The sequence below is a fragment of the Heteronotia binoei genome, chromosome 21, assembly GCF_032191835.1.
Source record: "Heteronotia binoei isolate CCM8104 ecotype False Entrance Well chromosome 21, APGP_CSIRO_Hbin_v1, whole genome shotgun sequence".
NCBI classification, from domain to species: Eukaryota; Metazoa; Chordata; class Lepidosauria; order Squamata; family Gekkonidae; genus Heteronotia; species Heteronotia binoei.
The window spans coordinates 67,706,210-67,725,352 of NC_083243.1; positions in this window are offsets into that span (position 1 = coordinate 67,706,210).

Consider the following 19,143-nt stretch of genomic DNA (forward strand, 5'->3'; position numbering starts at 1 on the left):
GGGCAGTGGCGTTGCAGTTGCAGGGTTTTCTGGATGATGCTTCCATCCTAGACCCTTGCCAGTCTGGCTTTCATCCGGGCCATGGAACGGAGACAGTGCTGGTCGCCTTGACAGATGACATCCAGCGGCATCTGGATCGGGGCGGTGTGGCGGTGCTGATGTTGTTAGACCTGTCAGCCGTGTTCGACACGGTCAACCATCGGTTACTGACCCGCCGCCTCGCCGATGTTTGGGTTAAGGGGTCAGCCCTACAATGGCTCTCCTCCTTCCTCGAGGATCGGGGACAAAGGGTGGCAATCGGGGGCAAGCTGTCCCAGAGGCACACACTAAATTGTGGGGTGCCCCAGGGAGCAGTTCTCTCACCAATGCTATTTAATATCTATATGCGCCCCCTTGCCCAGATCGCCAGGAGGTATGGGCTTGGGTGTCACCAGTATGATGATGACACCCAGCTCTATCTGTTAATGGACGGCCGACCTGACTGTGTCCCAAAGAATTTAGACCTGGCTCTGCAGGCTGTGGCAACCTGGTTAAGGCTAAGCGGGCTGAAATTGAATCCAGCGAAGATCGGGGCGCTCTGGGAGGGGAAATACCTCTCCCAGTCTTCGACAGGGGGTCACTGAAAGCAGCATGCCAGGTCAGGAGCCTGGGAGTTTTACTGGAGCCTTCATTATCAATGGAGGCCCAGATAGCAGCCATTGCCAAGTCAGCCTTTTTTCATCTGAGGCTAGCAAGGCAGTTGGCTCTCTTTCTAGAGCATCGGGATCTGGCAACAGTGATTCATCCAATGGTCACCTCGAGACTGGATTACTGTAATGCCCTCTACATGGGGCTGCCTTTGTGCCAAACCTGGAAGCTGCAGCTGGTGCAGAATGCGGCTGCTAGACTACTGTTGTGGCTCCCAAAGTGGGAGCACATACAGCCGGGGCTGCGTGAACTGCACTGGCTGCCAGTTATATACTGGATTCGTTACAAAGTGCTGGTTATTACCTTTAAAGCCCTATATGGCCGAGGACCTGCCTACCTTAGGGACCTTCTTTCCCCAACGAACACCAGAGAGCGCTGAGGTCAGCTGGGAAGAACTTGCTGACTATCTTTGGGCCGAGAGAGGTAAAGCTTCAGAGTATCCATGATCGGGCTTTCTCTGTTATGGCTCCATGCCTATGGAACCAGCTTCCGGAGGATCTGTGGGCCCTGCGGGAATTTGAACAGTTCCGTAGGGCCTGCAAGACCACCCTGTTCCGATTGGCCTTCACCGATTAAGGGAAACTGCTAGTGAAACCTATACAATAGCACCAGTATATTAATTTTAATGATTTTATTGATTTTAGAGTTTTAGTAGAATTTTAATTAATGTGTTAATTAGTTATGTTCAAATACCGTATAAAACTAATGTATTGATTATGTTGTTAGCCGCCGTGAGCCTGCTTCGGCGGGGAGGGTGGGATACAAATAAAAATTGATTGATTGTTTAACCAATTCAAAAAAAGACTTTGACAATTTCCCTTCTTTATCATTTTTTTTCTTTCCAGATCTATCTATCATATTCTGAATTGTTCCGTTAAAGTTCCCCATCAATAAAATTTGCTCATAGGTCACTTCATCAAGATGTTGTGTAATATTTTTAAAGAAAATGTCTTTAGCACCATTTGGAGCATAAAGTTCCAACAACAACTTTTTTTGGCATTCAAAGTAATTTCTACCGCTATATATCTTCCATCTTTATCTTTAAATACCAATTTCTGGTCTAATTCTTGTTTAATATAAAATACTATTCCTCTCTTCTGTTCAGCCAATGTAAAAAATTCTAGTCCCAATTGTTTATTCCATATATATTTATAATCCTTTTGTCTAATATGCACTTCTTGTAAACATATTATATTACAATTTTGTTTTTTTATCCAATGAAACGTTACCTTTCTTTTTTTGTGGTGAATTTAGTCCATTTACATTCCAAGATATCAATTTATAATCCATCATAGTGCAAATTCTTTATTTTCTTCATAAAATCTATGCAGTTTCTGTGTATTTGTGATTGTAATCCTTTTCCCTTGAAGTTCAAAGCTCAAACCTTCAGGTTATTATCCATCTGTACCTCATTCCATTGTCACGTAGTTTTTCTGTCAATTTTTTATATGCCTTTCTGTCAGTTAGCACTTGTCTTGGCAGTTCTTTCATAATTCTTACCTTACTGCCTCCCACTGTCAATGACTTTTCAAAGTTTTTATTCATCATCTTTCCCACCATTTCTTTTGTCATAAATCTTATGACCACATCTCTTGGCAGGTTGTTCTTTTTTGCAAAGAGTGAATTTACTTTATACATATAGTCATACATATTTCTATTCCCTTCAGGATCTTCCTCCAAAAATTCTGCAATTATTTTTATTATGTATTCTTTCAGGTCTAATTCTTCATCTTCAGATACACCTCTCAGATGGATCTGAGTTTCCATCAGTTTGCAGTCATGAATTGTCACTTTTTCTTGTAATTTTAACAAGGTGGAGTCATGTGTTTTCACTCTCTCTTCCACTTCTTGTACTTTCTTTGTTATTACCACAGTGTCATTTCTGAGATTCTCTTTTTTTAATTCTTTCTTTGAGTCCTCAGTATCCTTTCTTATTTCTTTTTTAGAAACAGTTATCATTTCTTTTACCCCCTTTATTATCCTAGCTTCCATTGCATCTAATTGGGTTTGCATTTTCTCTATTGAAGCAGACCTAACACGAGTTTGTTTCGGGTCTGACATGTAAAAAAAGATCAAAAATTTTGATCTCACCAAATTAAATTTGAACCATCAGGTTTGATAAAATGAAGCTTGCCCTTTCCAATGCACCCGATTTCGCTGTCCTCTGAGCCTCCCAGGCTCAGATATTAATGTTTAAAGTTTCTATTTCTCCCAAAATGGCGGTTGCAACTTTTGCTTCACTTTAAAAAAAAATTCTTTTTTTCCCTTTTACCAGTTCAAATCTTGTTATTTACTATCCAACAGTAGTAATTTTTTAATTGCTGAATCTGTTAACTCCACCAATTTTTAATGTCCCAATCACTTTAAAAACGATGTTAAAACTTAGTCCTCCCAACAATAATGGCCACCGATGTTTCTCTTTGGTATTATAATCCTAGAGTAGGCTGTTTACTTCATTGACTTCCTTTTTCCCCTCCAATACTTCCTGCTTTTCTTGCCTTCAAATCTCGTTTCACTGGTAGAGTAATCTCACGATATCTGACGTATTTCCTGTGTTCACTGTGAACGCTGCAGATCTGTGACAATGGGACTACCTCCTCAACCACAGATAGACTAAACAATAAATTCCTTTCTTCTTTTAACACTGTCTTTTAAGTTTACAAAGTTCAAATTTAGCCCCTTATCTTCTTCTCCTTTCAGGCTTTCAGTATTTCCATCAGCCACCTTTTACTTTTGTTTTGTTTAACTTTAATTAGTCCCGGAGTGAAGAGATAGCAATCAGTACCTTTTTTCCATAGTTTATCCAAATCAACACCAGTCCTTTGTAGATTAGCTGTTTAAAATTGTAGAAGAAGGTTTGGATCCTGTTGAGCTTATGTCAAATTAATGACTCTGGAAACTTCTGCAGACGATGAATATGCAACTTCTCTCCAGAGATCCCTCAAAGCCTCAAAGGAGCCCCCCCCCCCCGGGACTCCCTTTCAGCCAAGGTAAGTCTCCTCAAAGTATCTGTGTATATCTTGGACAATTCTCTAGCTGAGAAATGTAGGCAGAAGGCATTAATTTGCCTTTTACTACCCTGAACAGAAGTGGCAGTCTGCTCCCGTTAGGGAAAGCAACTCAGCTTGCCATTTTCCAACCCTGGAAGTCTCGTCTCAGAAATATATTATGGAATCCCTGCAAGAGCAGCTATGATTTAATTTTATGCTGTGTTTTCCTTTAAAAGTGCTTTTTTTAATTACCTGAGATTTGTGGTTTCTCACTTTTTTGTCAAGTATCCCATGTTTTGGTTCAAGTGGATTCATCTTCCTAGATCTTGATGTAAAGAGACGATCCTAGATCTTTGTAAAGAGAAGAAAGACACCACCAGTGACAAATGTTTAAATATACCTGTAGGTAGGACAGAATTTCATATTAATGTGCGCTTCTGAAATGTTTTTAACTGTCAGGTCTTTGGCAGGGAGGGGGGAACAATGCTGTTTTTTTCAAGAAATGGTCAAACGTAACAAAATGGTAGAGGTTCTTTCAGAACAACCATACCTGGCAGTGCAAGACTGCTTTGTTTGTGCCAGTGTTGCTTCCTCAGCATAATCAAACTATCAGTTTTATATTAACATACATACCCAAATAACCCTCTGATCATTTTTTGGATTGCTGTCTCATTTTATTAAACATTACTGTGATCTATTTTAACTGTACTCTTAACAAGAAAATGGAATTTCAATGACAAAGTTCTGGTGCAATTTAAATTATTTTTTGTAGTTTGTTGATGGGCCATGACCTAATTCATGAATGGGTCAATAACCGATCATAGAAAATTGGTTCCCTGTTCATGACTGGTGAAGAGGACATGAACTGACCCAGCAGGTGTTTGAGCATCACTATTCTCAGTACTAGAAAATGGAGCAGTGGATCAGCCATCAGTCTTGTTCTCTCCTTGTGTTTCAGATGTACTGTCTGCTTTGTTTGTTTTTTTAAACCACCATGTATCTATCCTTTTATATATTTGGTTGCTAATAGTGATAACAGTACCCTACTGGCTTTCTGTTTTACTGACTATATTTATTGTTATTATGTTACAATGCCTTTATTTTTATATGAGCCACTGAGTTCTTTTTTAAAAAACAAAACCTGGCTATACATATTTATATTAAATGAATAAAATACATTTCCTTAAATTACTTTATGGAGCTTAAGGGGGATTTTCTTGGTAACATCTCAAGACTAGCTAATCAGCACCATACATAACAGAACCTGTTTTTCCAGAGCTTGACACTGCTGAGGAAAGATGTATTTTGGAAATCAGCTCTAACAAAGGTTGCATTGGTCTTCATCTTATATGTTTCAAGGAGGAGGGAGGCAGCAATGATAGAATATTGCATCGATTGTTTCACTCCTGTGACTAACATAAAAGATAAACTGAAATAACATATTTCAGTACAGTTAAGTTTTGCAGCAATACAGATAATGTAAGGTGGCTACATTAAAAGAGTTTTATGTACTTAGATAAGAAGCTAAGATAATGATAATTAAGGGCCAGGAGTTCAGCAGATTGTTCTTGACCATTCTGTATCCGTAGACATATTCAAGATCCTGATTAGTTGTCATGAAAGGTTTCATTCTCTTGCCATACTTTTAACATAATTACCCTGCTTCAGCAGCTATTTCACTTTATTGGCTCAGACACAGACAATTGAAATACATTTCCCTAAAATGTGCAATTTCCATAGGTACTGAATGAGCATGTGGAAATATAAGGCTCAAATGTCTTTTTGACAAGACATTGATTGTCATGCTTTTGAATGAATACTTTAGAACCACATTGTCTTTTTCAAAGACTCTGAGAGACAGAATTTTGCGAGTGTACCCATAGCAGAGCAACTGGGGCTGAACCAACTGCCTGCTACCCATAGCTGAGTATTGCCCACTATCAGAAAATCTCCTCAAGTACTGGCCTCACAGGTCCCAAGCATTGTGACCAGAGCTGTTCGTTTTCATTATCCTATGCCAGCACATGGTCCAGAGCTGTGTGCATTTTAAAAGTTTTGTCATAACAGAGACACACAGAACCTGCATACTCTCCATATGCCCAGTGAATAATATCTAAACATTCTAACCCCATGATGTCACAACAAATCATCTGTGACTTGTAAAAATTCCAACTATTATAGAAATGAGGACTATGTTTATATTTGTTTTCATTTAGCTATGTTTATTAATAATGTCTATTTTTGTTATTACCCACATTCAAGTTCTTTTTTCTCTGTGTTATTCAGTTTGCATTTCTTCCAACTTGCCTTATTGTTTTTCACTGATTCTGGCATATATATATATATATATATATATATAGAATCTGAGCCTCTCTCTCTATCCAAGTCTTTGTTTGCCCTGCCTATCCTGGGGGTAGCTGGTGTAGCCCCATATAACAGACAAGCTCCTGTAAACAAGACTGGGATTATATAGAATTGTCTTCCCTAAACCCTTGCACTAGGTAGTTCTTTCTGAGCAAAGCATTTCTACTTATCATTGGACTATCAGGTGACACTTTTACTGAACATGAGCTAAGAGTTCTGGTTGAATGATTGCATTGTAATATACTTATCTGCAGGAGGGGAAATTCCCCACTTTTGCCACTTCTGTTGTCTAGGGAACTGAAACCAATCATCAAAGCACCAGAATAACAGTGAGAGTTCAACATTTCCAGTTGTTTCTAAATTTCCATTGATGATATGCATCTGGATTAATTGCATTCACTATATAAATAGATGGATGTGAATCTGGTTGGATTTTTATTAGTTACTTTCGGACTGAACATTCCTAACCATCCTGCAACACCCATTGATTTGTTTCTGTCCTCTTCATTAGCAGCAAAAAGGACCCAAAGTCTTTGAGGGCTTGTCTGTTGATGACCTATGTTTTGGCATGTTAATCATATTCTCCCCTAACAGTGCAGTACACTGTAAGTAACTTGTCATGCATGCATGTTCTCATACTGTCCGATTGAGTTCTGCTTCTCTGTCTTTGCTGTGCTGCTGCTCCATTCCATCGAAAATTGTGTTAATTAGACAGCTAAAACAGCCACAGCTAATGTAAATTAATCATTAATAAATACTGTGTCTAAAAAGACTCCTGCCATTCAGTGTTAGTCTAAGTAGTCTTTAGCAACATTAATGGCTGCTGATCTGTTTGAATCGGCTGTGTTTTTGTACATTTGCAGTTTTGAAAATGGCTGATGCAAACCCGTTTGGCAGGCTTTGAGTTGCTCTGTGCTGAACCAAGCATGCTGGGTGACTGACTCACATCTGACAATAAGCAAAGTCAAACATGGTAAGTTTGACTGTCAAACACATTTGTGGCAAAATTCATGACATCCCTACTGCTGAATGAGGAGGAGGAGAAGTATGGTTAAATGGACTTTGTGATGGACTTGGGCCATTAAAGACCAATGTTCAAATCCCTGTTCAGTCATGAAATTGCTGTATGGTCATTGGCTTGTATCAACCTCATTTTCTGGCCTGTAACAGTAAGCAGAGTTCTGCTTCAAAGAAACTGAATAGATAAAGGACTAAAGCATATTTAGAAATAAAAAACAATCATAGCAGGGACTCACTGACTATCCACAAAGAGCAGTAAACAATAGATATATTGGTAGGAATATGCATTCAGGAATTCTTAAGCCTCTGTACTACATTCCAGTCCAAAAAAATAGCTTACTGGCCATCTATATGTGTATTGGGTACCCTATTTTCAACAAAGACAATTGTAGAAATTGCTATTATTTTGAATGTTGTAATTTTAAAGTGAGGGTTGTATCCCTCCTATTCATATATGCATTATAAAGTGTCACAGAACATTATATTAAAAATATCTAAGTGGCTGGTATAAGCCTGTGCATTTTTCTCTCCAATAGACATTTTGATTTACACCTTTCCTAGCTCCATCCTACTTCCTCAGATTAGGCGGCATTTACATTTTCATAGCATCCAGCTGCTCTACATACATGATTTATCCCCATCCAGTGTAATTAAAGTATTTGTTCTGGGCTTACAGGAATTTTTAGTGCCCTATATTTCTACATTGTGTCTCTCCCTTTTCCTAAATTTATTTTATTCATCAGGCTGCATCTTAAAAAACAGAAACAATTACCTCCAAACTAGACCCTATGAATAAAGCACAGAGCTGATTTGAATTTCCCTTGCCTGCATTTCCAGTTTAGCAACAAAAATAAATGTGTCACTTTCCAGAAATTAGACTCTAAATAAATAAAATAATTTTTAAATGTCAAGTGCCTGGTTTATAACAACAAAATCAAGAATCAGATAGGCAGTTCTCTTCTTAACAGTTTTCTCTTTATTTCTTAGAGCTCCTTTAGATGTTCATTCCCCATTAAGAAAACAACAGGATAACAGATCTAAAGCCAGTTATTTCAGTTATGTGTTAATTCATCATAAATATGTAACCTTTTTGACAGACAAGCACTCAGAGAAGGAAGCGTAGCCATTCCAAATACTGGCAAAACACCTCTGCAGCTTCTCTGTAATGGACCGTCCGTTGCCTCTCCTACTCCTGGATTCAGGTTCCAGTGGTAGTGGGGATAGTGTTCATAGTATCAACTTTCTACAGGAGAAATGAACTTGTCTTGCACTTGTCTCATTCAGCAGCCGTCAGCAGAAGGTGACACTCAGTTAATACCTTCCCCATGGTAGCACTTCATATGATGGAGAAGCAGGCACACTCCTTTCACATCTTACATATGAAGAGCTAGGAGCAGACCACTGGACATTCCTTTATGAGAGGAAAGCAACCTAAAGGCAGGTAATATATCAGCTTTCATCTTGTTTCTCAAATGCTCATTCAAAAGGGAATCGTGCAGCATACCACAACATATACCAGGGGTGGCCAAACTGCGGCTCAGGAGCCACATGTGGCTCTATCACACATATTGTGTGCCTCTTTTTTTTTCAAGTTTAAATTTTGTATTAATTAATAAAAACACAATTCTACAAACATCAACCATAACAATTACAATATCTATAACACAAGCCATCCTGTTTTGTATATGATATACAGAGTAAATATCTAGTAAAAAGCAAAATCTAAATATTTATCCGGTAATTTACAAAGTGTACTTTGGTCAGCTTGTACATAGGCAAAAAAATGAAACAATTTCTCTATAAACATATTCTTCTTGCTTCCTTTGTCAAATGCTTCTGAATTTTGTATCTCTCTCGGCTTGGCTTCGCGAACGAAGATTTAAGAAGGGTGCAATAGTCCACGTTTGCTGCAGGCTCGCTGGTGGCTGACAAGACCAATGTGGGACAGGCAGGTCCGGCCACAGCGGCTGCAGGGAAAAGTCTGATTTAGGGTTGGTCCTGTAGCAGTGCGATTCTTCCTCAATCTCCTTTTGTCCTCAAGACCAGCTATGCGTGTGTTCTCAAAGGAAGAGACAGCCTGGTGGATGGTGTGCCTCCATGCTTTGCGATCTGAGGCTAGGTCAGACCACTGGTGATGGTTGATGTGACAGGTGCTAAGGGATTTCTTCAAGGAGTCCTTGTACCTCTTCTTTGGTGCCCCTCTATTTCGATGGCCGGTGGAGAGTTCGCCATACAGGGCAATCTTGGGAAGGCGGTGGTTTTCCATCCTAGAAATATGCCCTGCCCAGCGCAGCTGCGTCTTCAACAGCAGTGCCTCGATGCTGGTAACCTCTGCCCGCTTGAGGACTTCAGTGTTGGTCACAAAGTCACTCCAGTGGATGTTGAGGATGGTGCGAAGGCAGCGCTGATGAAAGCGCTCAAGGAGTCGCAGGTGATGACGGTATAAAACCCACGATTCGGAGCCATAGATGAGGGTTGTCATCACAACCGCTTTGTAAACATTGATCTTTGTGCCTTTTTTCAGATGCTTGTTGCTCCACACTCTTTTGTGCAGTCGGCCAAATGCACGGTTTGCCTTTGCCAGCCTGTTGTCAATCTCCTTGTCGATCTTGGCATCTGAGGAGATGATGCACCCCAGGTAGCTGAACTGCTGGACTGTCTTCAGAACTGATTCACCCACAGTGATGCAGGGAGGGTGATAATCTTCCTGGGGTGCAGGCTGGTGGAGAACTTCTGTCTTCTTCAGACTAACTTCTAGGCCGAATAGCTTGGCAGCCTCTGCAAAGCAGGACGTCATATGCTGCAGAGCTGATACTGAGTGGGAGACGAGTGCAGCATCATCAGCAAACAGTAGCTCTCGGATGAGTTTTTCCATTGTCTTGGAGTGTGCCTTTAGTCGCCTCAGGTTGAACAGGCTGCCATCGGTGCAATAGCGGATGTAGACACCATCGTCCTCATCTAGATCTACTGCGGCTCTTTGAAGCATCATTTTGTATAGAACCAGAATTTTGTATAGAACCAGCTATTTTATCCATCACTATTAGGTCCCAAATTTTAAGAAACCATTTACGTTTAGAAGGCAAAACAGAAGCTTTCCACTGATGAGCTATTAATAATTTCGCTGCTAAAATAAGCATAGATGCCAATTCTTTCTTATGTTTTGGTATTTCCGAATTATTTCATAGGTTAAGAAATATTGATTCAGGGGAGAAGGGCACCTTATGATTTATAATACGTTCAATCGTGGGTAAGATTTTCTTCCAGAATTGCAAAACAACAGGACATTCCCTATTGTGTGCCTCTTGAAGCCCTCACTGGCCCATCAACCTACTTGGAAAAGGCATTTCTCTCTTTAAAACAATTCTCCAAGCCAAGCCAACTGGCAGCTTGGAGACTGTATTTAAAGTTGCTTTCTTTTCACCTCTCCCTCCCTCCTCCCTTCCCCATCTATTTTCCTTCCTTCCTTCCTTCCTTCCTTCCTTCCTTCCTTCCTTCCTTCCTTCCTTCCTTCCTTCCTTCCTTCCTTCCTTCCTTCCATGGTTAAGTGTGCGGACTCTTATCTGAGAGAAACGGATTTGATTCCCCACTCCTCCACTTGCACCTGCTGGAATGGCCTTGGGTCAGCCATAGCTCTTGTAGGAGTTGTCCTTGAAAGTGCAGCTGCAAGAGAGCTCTCTCAGCCCCACCCACCTCATAGGGTGTCTGTTGTGGGGAGGGGGGAGGTAAAGGAGATTGTGACCACTCTGAGATTTCAAGTACAGGGCAGGATATAAATCCAATATCCAATATCTTCCTCCTTTCTTTGCCAACCTTTTATAAATTTCTGGTTTCCCAGTACAAATTAAGTTGCCTTCAAAATCCTTCTATCATTTTATATAATTAAACTTTGAAGCAGAATTGCTGTTTTTGCTAATGTATGAAACTTTTTCATATTAATGCTCAGTTCTTAGTGTGTTTGTTTTATATGTTTCTTTTTATCGCCTTCAGCTAATTGTCCAATATTACTAACACAATATTCCTTTCCTACAACCTTTATAACATCTTAACACTACATGTATTTGGAAGATAAAATTGTAGCTTTATTTACTACACAATTAAATAAGCTTATCATTACAGAAAGAAGGGAAACCTTATCTATGGTAATACAACTGGTATTAATTGATATTGTTCATGGGAAACACTGAACAAAGGTTTCTAAAAATGAATGAAGCTGTGCTTTGTGTTTTGAGATGTGCAAATATTATCTGTTGTATTTTGGAGAAGAAATTCAATTACCTGAGATATTCTTCCTTCCTGATTCTATCACCATTCTATACCTTTGATTTTCACTGCCCCCCCAAGTCGGAATAAAGAGACGGACACAATTAGATTGGTGAAACTATGGGCCACTTTATTAAATAATACAGCAACAGCAAGGGCAACCAAACTGCGGCCAGGTCAGGGCCAGGGGTCTCCTCAGACCGCTCCCCTGCCTTTTCAAGTGGGTGAGAGACCCGGCCCCCCAGCCGGAGCTGTGAGCCCACAGCTCCCGTTAGGCAGGCCCAGCAGGGAGGCTCGCACCGGAGGGCCCAAACACCAGACACGAGTCTCAGCGAAAGGCACCCATCCAATCGAGTCTCCAGGACAGTCTGCATTCACACACCTCGGGCCACACCAAAGGTTGATCCTGCCAGACCCCTAACTCCCCAAAAGAGGGAGGCTAACCAGTCCTCCCCAGGCCGCATGGTGCCATAAACCCCATAAAACCTGCCCTAAAAGTGACCAAACACTACCATGGCACCACCCAAAGCCAATTCCTCAATCCACTGATATGCTATGCAGGGTAGGCAAAAAACACCCCCCAGTCACCAGCCAAATAGCTGGGGAGTAAAAAATTCCTACCCGGCCCCTCTAAAAAAGAGGCGACCAGCAATTGCCTACATAACAGACAGGGCGGGTGGGCGAGCCAAAAACGCCGAGAGGACCGCTGAGGTGGCAAACGAGGCTTCAATAGCAGCGTCGAAGCCCCGCCCCCTCAAGACACGCTCAAAAGCGTGCCGAAGAGTCCACTCTCCCTCCGGGCAGGCAAAATCTCCCCTTCAGCCACGCCGCGATGCGACGGGCTGCAGGAGGCTCCGTTCTGCCTATACTACAGCCACATTAGACAAAATATTATGGGGTCTATGAATGGCTCTCCCCAGCTTTCTTGGCAGAAAAGCACTCATTGGGGGCTCAGTTTTGATCAGAGATACAAAACCTGAGAGTGAACATTAACCCTGTCCTTCTGTAGTGTTTTTTGATACTATATTAATAAAAAGACATATTTTTTGTGTTTGTGTGTGTGGGATATATGCATATATATCACACACACACACCCCACATATCTTTTTACACCATGGAAAAACAAAGAGGCACTATACAGGTATTTTTATGCCTTTGCCTGTCATGGGATATAGAATACCAGGTTGTGTGTGATGTTAATTGGAAATATGTACTGTGTTTCCAGTAAAAAACTGAGCATTCCAAGCTACTTCTGATAGTTCAGAAAAATCATGGGTGTTCTCTTCCTCTGATTCCATCTACATTAAGATTGGCAAAGGATTAGCAGTGGTGGAGAAAGGCAATCCTATGTACTCAGCAGTGTCCTGGAAATTAAAAAGGTTATTTTAGCAGCTATATATTTAACATTAATACTTATATCTTGTATTATTATATGTGCAAGTTTATTTGGCTGGCCCACAGGTATACAGTTGTCATGTGGCTCTTTTGGTATACAGCAACTGTGAATGTAACTTTCAGCAAGCTACAGAGTGAGTACCACTGCTATAGATGGACAGAGATCTTTGTCATGTCTGTTTCAACCATCTTCAGCTCACTGAAAGAGTCTTAGTAATGCTAGTCTAACAGTTTGAAGTGCTGTATCTGGGAGCACACCAGTGTCAATTTGCAGTTGCATAGTGCCAATAACATGATGGATAGGATGAGAATTAAAAATTGTTCTTTTCTTTTGTGTGTGTGTTGTTGTTGTTGTTTTTTAAAAAAACTTAATTGGTATATTGCCTTTTCTTAGACTTTGTGCTTTCCAAAACTTACTCAGGGAATGGATTGACAGCAACCTTTATCATACTCTGGAGGAAGCTGCCCAAACAGTCTTTAGCTTAAAATGGCTGCTTTCCAGTGTACAGATAAGTCCCATTGATTGAAAAGGGACTTAAGCATGCTTAACTGTGTATCAAATTGTGCTCTATGCCTCCAATGGAGATATCCCACAAAATCATGGGATGAAGACAGGTTTGCATTAGGAATAGCAAAGCATAGGAAGCATAGATGGTGTCACCAAAATGGTTCACATTGCTCCAATACAAGGCTTTAAAGGTTAGGTGTCCAAACAATACTCTGGACATTTTGGCTGCAGTCCTGCACACAAATAGGCTGCTTAACTCCTCTTGACTTCAATGGGATTTTCATTTAAGCATCCTAACTCTCTGTAGGCTATAGCCTTTGTATTCTCTGTTCAGTCTTTCTCCCTTATAATAGCTTTGTGGGGAAAAGATGGATATAAATGTAGATTGGTTTGCAAGGATGGAAGAGAGAATTAAATTAGCTCCTTCTGGAAAAAAAGGGAATCCAGGTCATGAAGTTAAAAGCAGGAAACAGTTAAATAATCTTAATGTTTTTCATTTAACTCAAAAGATGGCAAGTAAAAATGAACTTTCATTTAAACTGCATTCAAAGAGTGCACACAGAGGTATTTTCTTCCTTCAAATGCAAGCAATCACCTCTAGTTTCTATCACAGGTTTGCTACGTTACTTTTCAAGGGGAGGGTGTTGAGGAACACAGCAGATCAAAAGGAACCTGCTGTACAGCATCAGAAACTACAATTGCCTTACTTCTGATAGGCACTGAGGACAGGTGACTGAAAAGTTTTTACACAGGACTATCCATTCCAAATGAGCCTTCATCTTGAAGTCTCTTTTGATGTTGGAGATGGAGTTCCCAGCTCTGGGCTGGGAAATTCCTGGAAATTTGGGAGTGGAGCCTGGGGAGTCTGTAATTTGAAGAGAGGAGGGTATAATGCTATACAGTGGAGCAGGTCTCAGTTGGAGGTGGATCTCTCAAGAGCAACACTCTGACAGCTCTAATCAGGCCTCCAAGCAAATGATCATTGTTTGCTTCCTTCTCTCTTGCCTGCTTCAGTCATCATTTTTCCCTCTCCCCTGTGATGAGGCAGCTGAGTAAAGCAGCCTCTTGCTGTTTCACTCTCCCCCCTCCCTCTTCCCAAAGGGAGGAGGAGGAGCCTCAGCCAATGGAGGAGCTTGGCTCTGTAGCTCTGCTGTGTGATTGAGTTTACCAGAGTTGCCAGGCACTCTCAAACACACTGCAGAGGTACTAAGCCAAGCCTCACTTCCTTATATTCACTGAGGCTCCTTCCCTTTCCCATACCCTGTGGAGGGAGGGAAAGAGGGAGAGTTTCCTTTGTCTAGTTCCCTCCAACGATGGCATAGGAAAGATATAAAGAAAACACTTTAAAGACTAACAGGATCTTTTTCAAGGTATGAGTTTTTTGCCTTGCTACAGAATGAGAGAAAGAGTGTGTTTTGTTGGCTTGTTATGTCTTGGCTCTCTTGGGTGCCACTGGATTTGCCTTCCCCTTTTCACTGTATTAATACCTTCGTGATCCATGCCTTCATGATCCAGAAGAGGAATAACAACAACTAGGACTAGGCTGAGAGTGTGTGTCCAGACCAATTTCACCTAGCGCATTTCCTTTGATTTTTCTTTTACATTTCACATTTTCCTTTGATTTCCTTTGATTGATTGAGGATTTTGAACTTATGCTTTCCAGATAGTAAGCTGATACTGACCACTATACATGGCTGTCTCTCTGTTCTTGCTCTCCCTCATAGGAGTTGTAACAATTTCTCTGGGGAAGACTATAGTTTTGTAGACAAACACATAGCCCTCAGTCTGTGTCATGGTTTCTTCGCATGTTCTTGACCAGCATATGAAACAATTTATGTATAAAAGTTCATAATGCTTAGCCATTTCATGTTTTCCCCTAGGTCCTAGGGCACTGTGTGACATTTCTGTAATGAGTGTCAATAAATCAAAAGTAGGTTTGCACTTACAGATACACACCTGGACAACACCTGAACAGCATACATAGGATTGCCACAGTACAATTGTCTCCAGATTTTGATGCAATAATTCAGAGTACAAGTTGTCAGATATCAGAGACTGTTAAAATATTGCAAGAGTGCTAATATTTTAAGCATGTTTTATATTAAGTTAAAAAAAATCTTGGCGTTTCTTTGTGCCCTTTTTAAAGTTTATATCTTTGCTACCTGGCATTGTGATGCATGTCAGGAGTGTGTGGCGTATGCAAATGAGTTATGCTAATAAGCTCAGGCACCTGTTTTTCTACAAAATGTTATACAGCCCAGTATCCAGAGCAACCATTTTTTTCCAGGATAACTGATTTCCAGGCCCCGCCTGGAAGTTGTGCAAACCAAGAGGGATGAACCCAGTGAGGTTAGGAACAGGAGACAACCGTGTTCTATTAAAGAATAAATTAGTTATGTGAAGTTGTTTCTGAACAATGCTGAAACCCTTTGCAGAATATACTTCTGAAAACTAGATGTAATAAATGCAGGATGTCTCGTTATCTTCAGTGCTTAGCACTACATAGTTTATAATGTACAACAAATATTCTTGCAGTTTAAAATATACATTTACATAAAGGCAATTGCCAATTTACAATTTAATGAAAGAATCCACTCAGAACGAAGACTCCAAAAGGTGCAAAGTCCTGATAGATGCGAAAAAGCCTCTCCAAATCAGTAGTGATGTTGCCAACAAAGTCAAGGGTACTTTGCAGAAAATTAAGGCAATGCGGCTCCCACCCGGAGGCAGGTTGCACAACCTTGAGGATCTCCCCATTGGGCCTGGTGCCTAAAAAGGCCCCAGGAGAGTTCAGATTGATTCATCATTTATCTTACCCCCATGGGGAATCGGTGAATGATGCCATACCAGAAAATTTGTGTACTGTGTGGTACACATTTTTTGATCAAGCGGTGCAAATGGTAAAGCGTTATGGGGTGGGGCTGAGTTGGCAAAGTGTGACATAAAGTCCGCCTTTCACCTCCTACCAGTTCACCCTCTGGATTTTGAATTGCTGGGTTTTCATTTTGAAGGGCAGTTTTATATGGACAGGGCCCTGCCCATGGCATGCTCCATTTCTTGTGTGGCCTTAGAGTGCTTTAGCTCCTTTTTAGAATGGGCGGTACACCGCCAGGCTCGTTTGAGCAATGTGGTGCATTACCTGGATGACTTTCTGTTTGTGGGCCCTTTAGGCTCTGGCCAGTGTGCCCATTTGATGGCAGTCTTTGCAGCGCAGTTGGTGGAGCTGGGGGTTCCTCTAGCCCATGAGAAGATGGAGAGCCCTACCCAGCAATTGACGTTCCTGGAGGTTGAACTTGGTTCATTCCAACAAACTTCACACCTCCCAAGGGACAAAATTCTAGGTCTGCAGGAAATGGCTGCTCAGTTTTTGCTCCGGCGAAAGGCGACCTTGAGGGAGCTGCAGCAGTTGGTGGGTCACCTAAATTTTGCGTGTAAGGTGGTAGCTCCTGGTCGCCCCTTTTTGAGGAGGTTGTGTGATGCAATGGCTGGATTACGCCAGCCGCATCACCAAATCAGGATTTCACACAGCATGCGGGAGGACCTTTTTCTACAGAAAGAGTTTTTAACCTCCTTTAATGGTGTCTGCTTTTGGAGGGTTGAGTTACAGCTGGAAGCTGAGCTGCAAATTACATCAGATGCAGCGAGGTCCCTTGGGTTTGGCGTCCACTTTCACGGACATTGGTGCGCAGAGGAATGGCCCCAGGAATTTGCCTTTCTTGGAGTTTTTCCCAATCTTGGTAGCTGTTTGGCTGTGGGGGAATGAGTTGGCAGACCACACAGTCCACTTTTGGTGTGACAACTTAGCCATGGTGCATGTTATCAATTCCCTCACTTCCAAATCCCCCAGGGTTATGAGGCTGGTGTGGGCCTTCACTCTCCATTGCCTGAGGCTCAATATGTTATTTTTCACCAGGCATGTGCCTGAGGTGGCTAATGGGGTGGCTGATGCTCTCTCCCGCAAACAGATGCAGAGGTTTCGCCAACTGGCCCCAGACACAGACCTTCTCCCGACAATGATGCCTCCTGGGATATGGATGATTGGCAGGTCGAGGCTGGCAGAGCAAAAAGTCTCGCCATTGCTCCTAGTACCAGAAAATTGTACAACAGGGCAGTATGCCAGTTCGAAAGTTTTAGGAGCAAAGTTGGTTACCAAAGTGGATGGCCCCTGCCGGTGGAGCAATTACTCCACTATAGTGTATCTTAAGGCACAGGGGATTAGCAGTCCAATCTTTTCGGGGCTGGCTGTCTGTGTTGGCCTTCACCAGTAAGGCTTTGGGTTTCCAGGAGAATACTGGTAACTTCCACATTAAGAAAATGTTGGAAGGTTGGTCCAGAAAAGTTGGGCCCAGGCGGGATCCTAGGCAACTGATTTCCCCTGCAGTTCTTAGGGGTTTATGATTGCTATGGGGCCAGGTGTGCATGTCGGAGTATGAAACGCTGCTCTTTCATGCCACCTCTCTCATGGCATTTTTTGGGGCTCTGCAGGTGAGTGAGCTGGTGGCTCAGTCCAAACGGGACGTTTCAGGGAGGGCCTTGATGGCCCAAGACATTTGTCTGGCTGGCAGATCTGAATATGTTACAGTTCGTCGTTCCAAGACCGATCAACTGCAACAGGGGGATACTATTAGTTTGGGTTCCTGTTCTGACGTCGAGCTGTGTCCCATAGTTGCTTTAGCGCACTACATGGTTGCTCATGGTTTGGGTGCCGGCCTGTTGTTCCGTCACAGGGACTGCAGTCCCCTGACGAAGCATCAGTTTTGGACAGTGATGTGCAAGGCCTTTGCTATGCTGGGCCTGTCAGGAGTTAAGTTTGGCACCCATTCCTTCTGTATAAGAGCAGCATCTACTGCTATTGCCCTGGGATACTCCCCGCCTTCCATTCAGAAGCTTGGTAGGTGGCGTTCCTCGGCCTATAAGGGCTATGTTCGCCCTCTTGCACTGCAGTAACTGCAGCACGTTATTAGGGGGCTACGTTATTAATTGTTTCTTCTTTCTCAGGTGCTGTGGTCCGTGGAGAGAGACAACGCATCCTCATATACAAACACAACTTCGTGTTTTGGGCTGCCTATCGGGCCAGGAGGACTTCGGGCAGGTCACAGCTGGGGCTCAGCAAGTGGGCCACCATTGAATGGTGTGGATGGCGGAGTCTCCATTGGTCGGGCCTGTTGCCCCTATTGTTTGAAGATGTTCACGTTTTGCCACCACATGTTGTGGTGATACATTCAGGTGGTAATGATTTAGGCCTGCTCAAGGGAAAAGCCCTTGTGCTGCAGGCCAAAGATGTCTTTAGAGTCTTCAAGCGGCGTTGGCTGCAGGCTTTGATCGTGTGGTCGGCCATGATCCCACGTCAGGTATGGCGCTGTGCATGGGACCCATGGGTGATTGAGAGAGCTCACTGCAAAGCCAATTTAGAACTTTAAAAACCCCTCAAGGGGGGTTTGGGCCACTTTCTTCTTCACCCTGGGATTCGGGCTGATTGCACGGATTTATGCAGGAATGATGGTGTCCATCTTTCAGATAAGGGTAATGACATCTTTTTGGAGGATTTGAAACTGGGGCTTAAGGAAGTGTTGGGCGTTTAATGGGTACAGCTGCCTAAGCAGAGACTTGACATTGTGATGGCTAGGTTTTTGCCTAAATTTCCATTATGCAGCTTGGTGAGCACCTGTAGCACCCCAGTTTTGGGGCACGGGGTCTCACTAAATCATTCCTGGACCGTACGGGCCAGTTGAGTGATGAAGTGGACTGCCTTGGGTTTGCATGGATTGATTCACCCATTAGCTGTGCTGCAGGGGGTTGGAACTCCAGGGCATAACCTTTGCTAGGCCAGCCGGTTTGCATGGATTGATTCGCCTGTTAGCCATGCGGCTAGGGGTTGGAACTCTAGGGCATAACCTTTGCTAGGCCAGCCGGGTACGA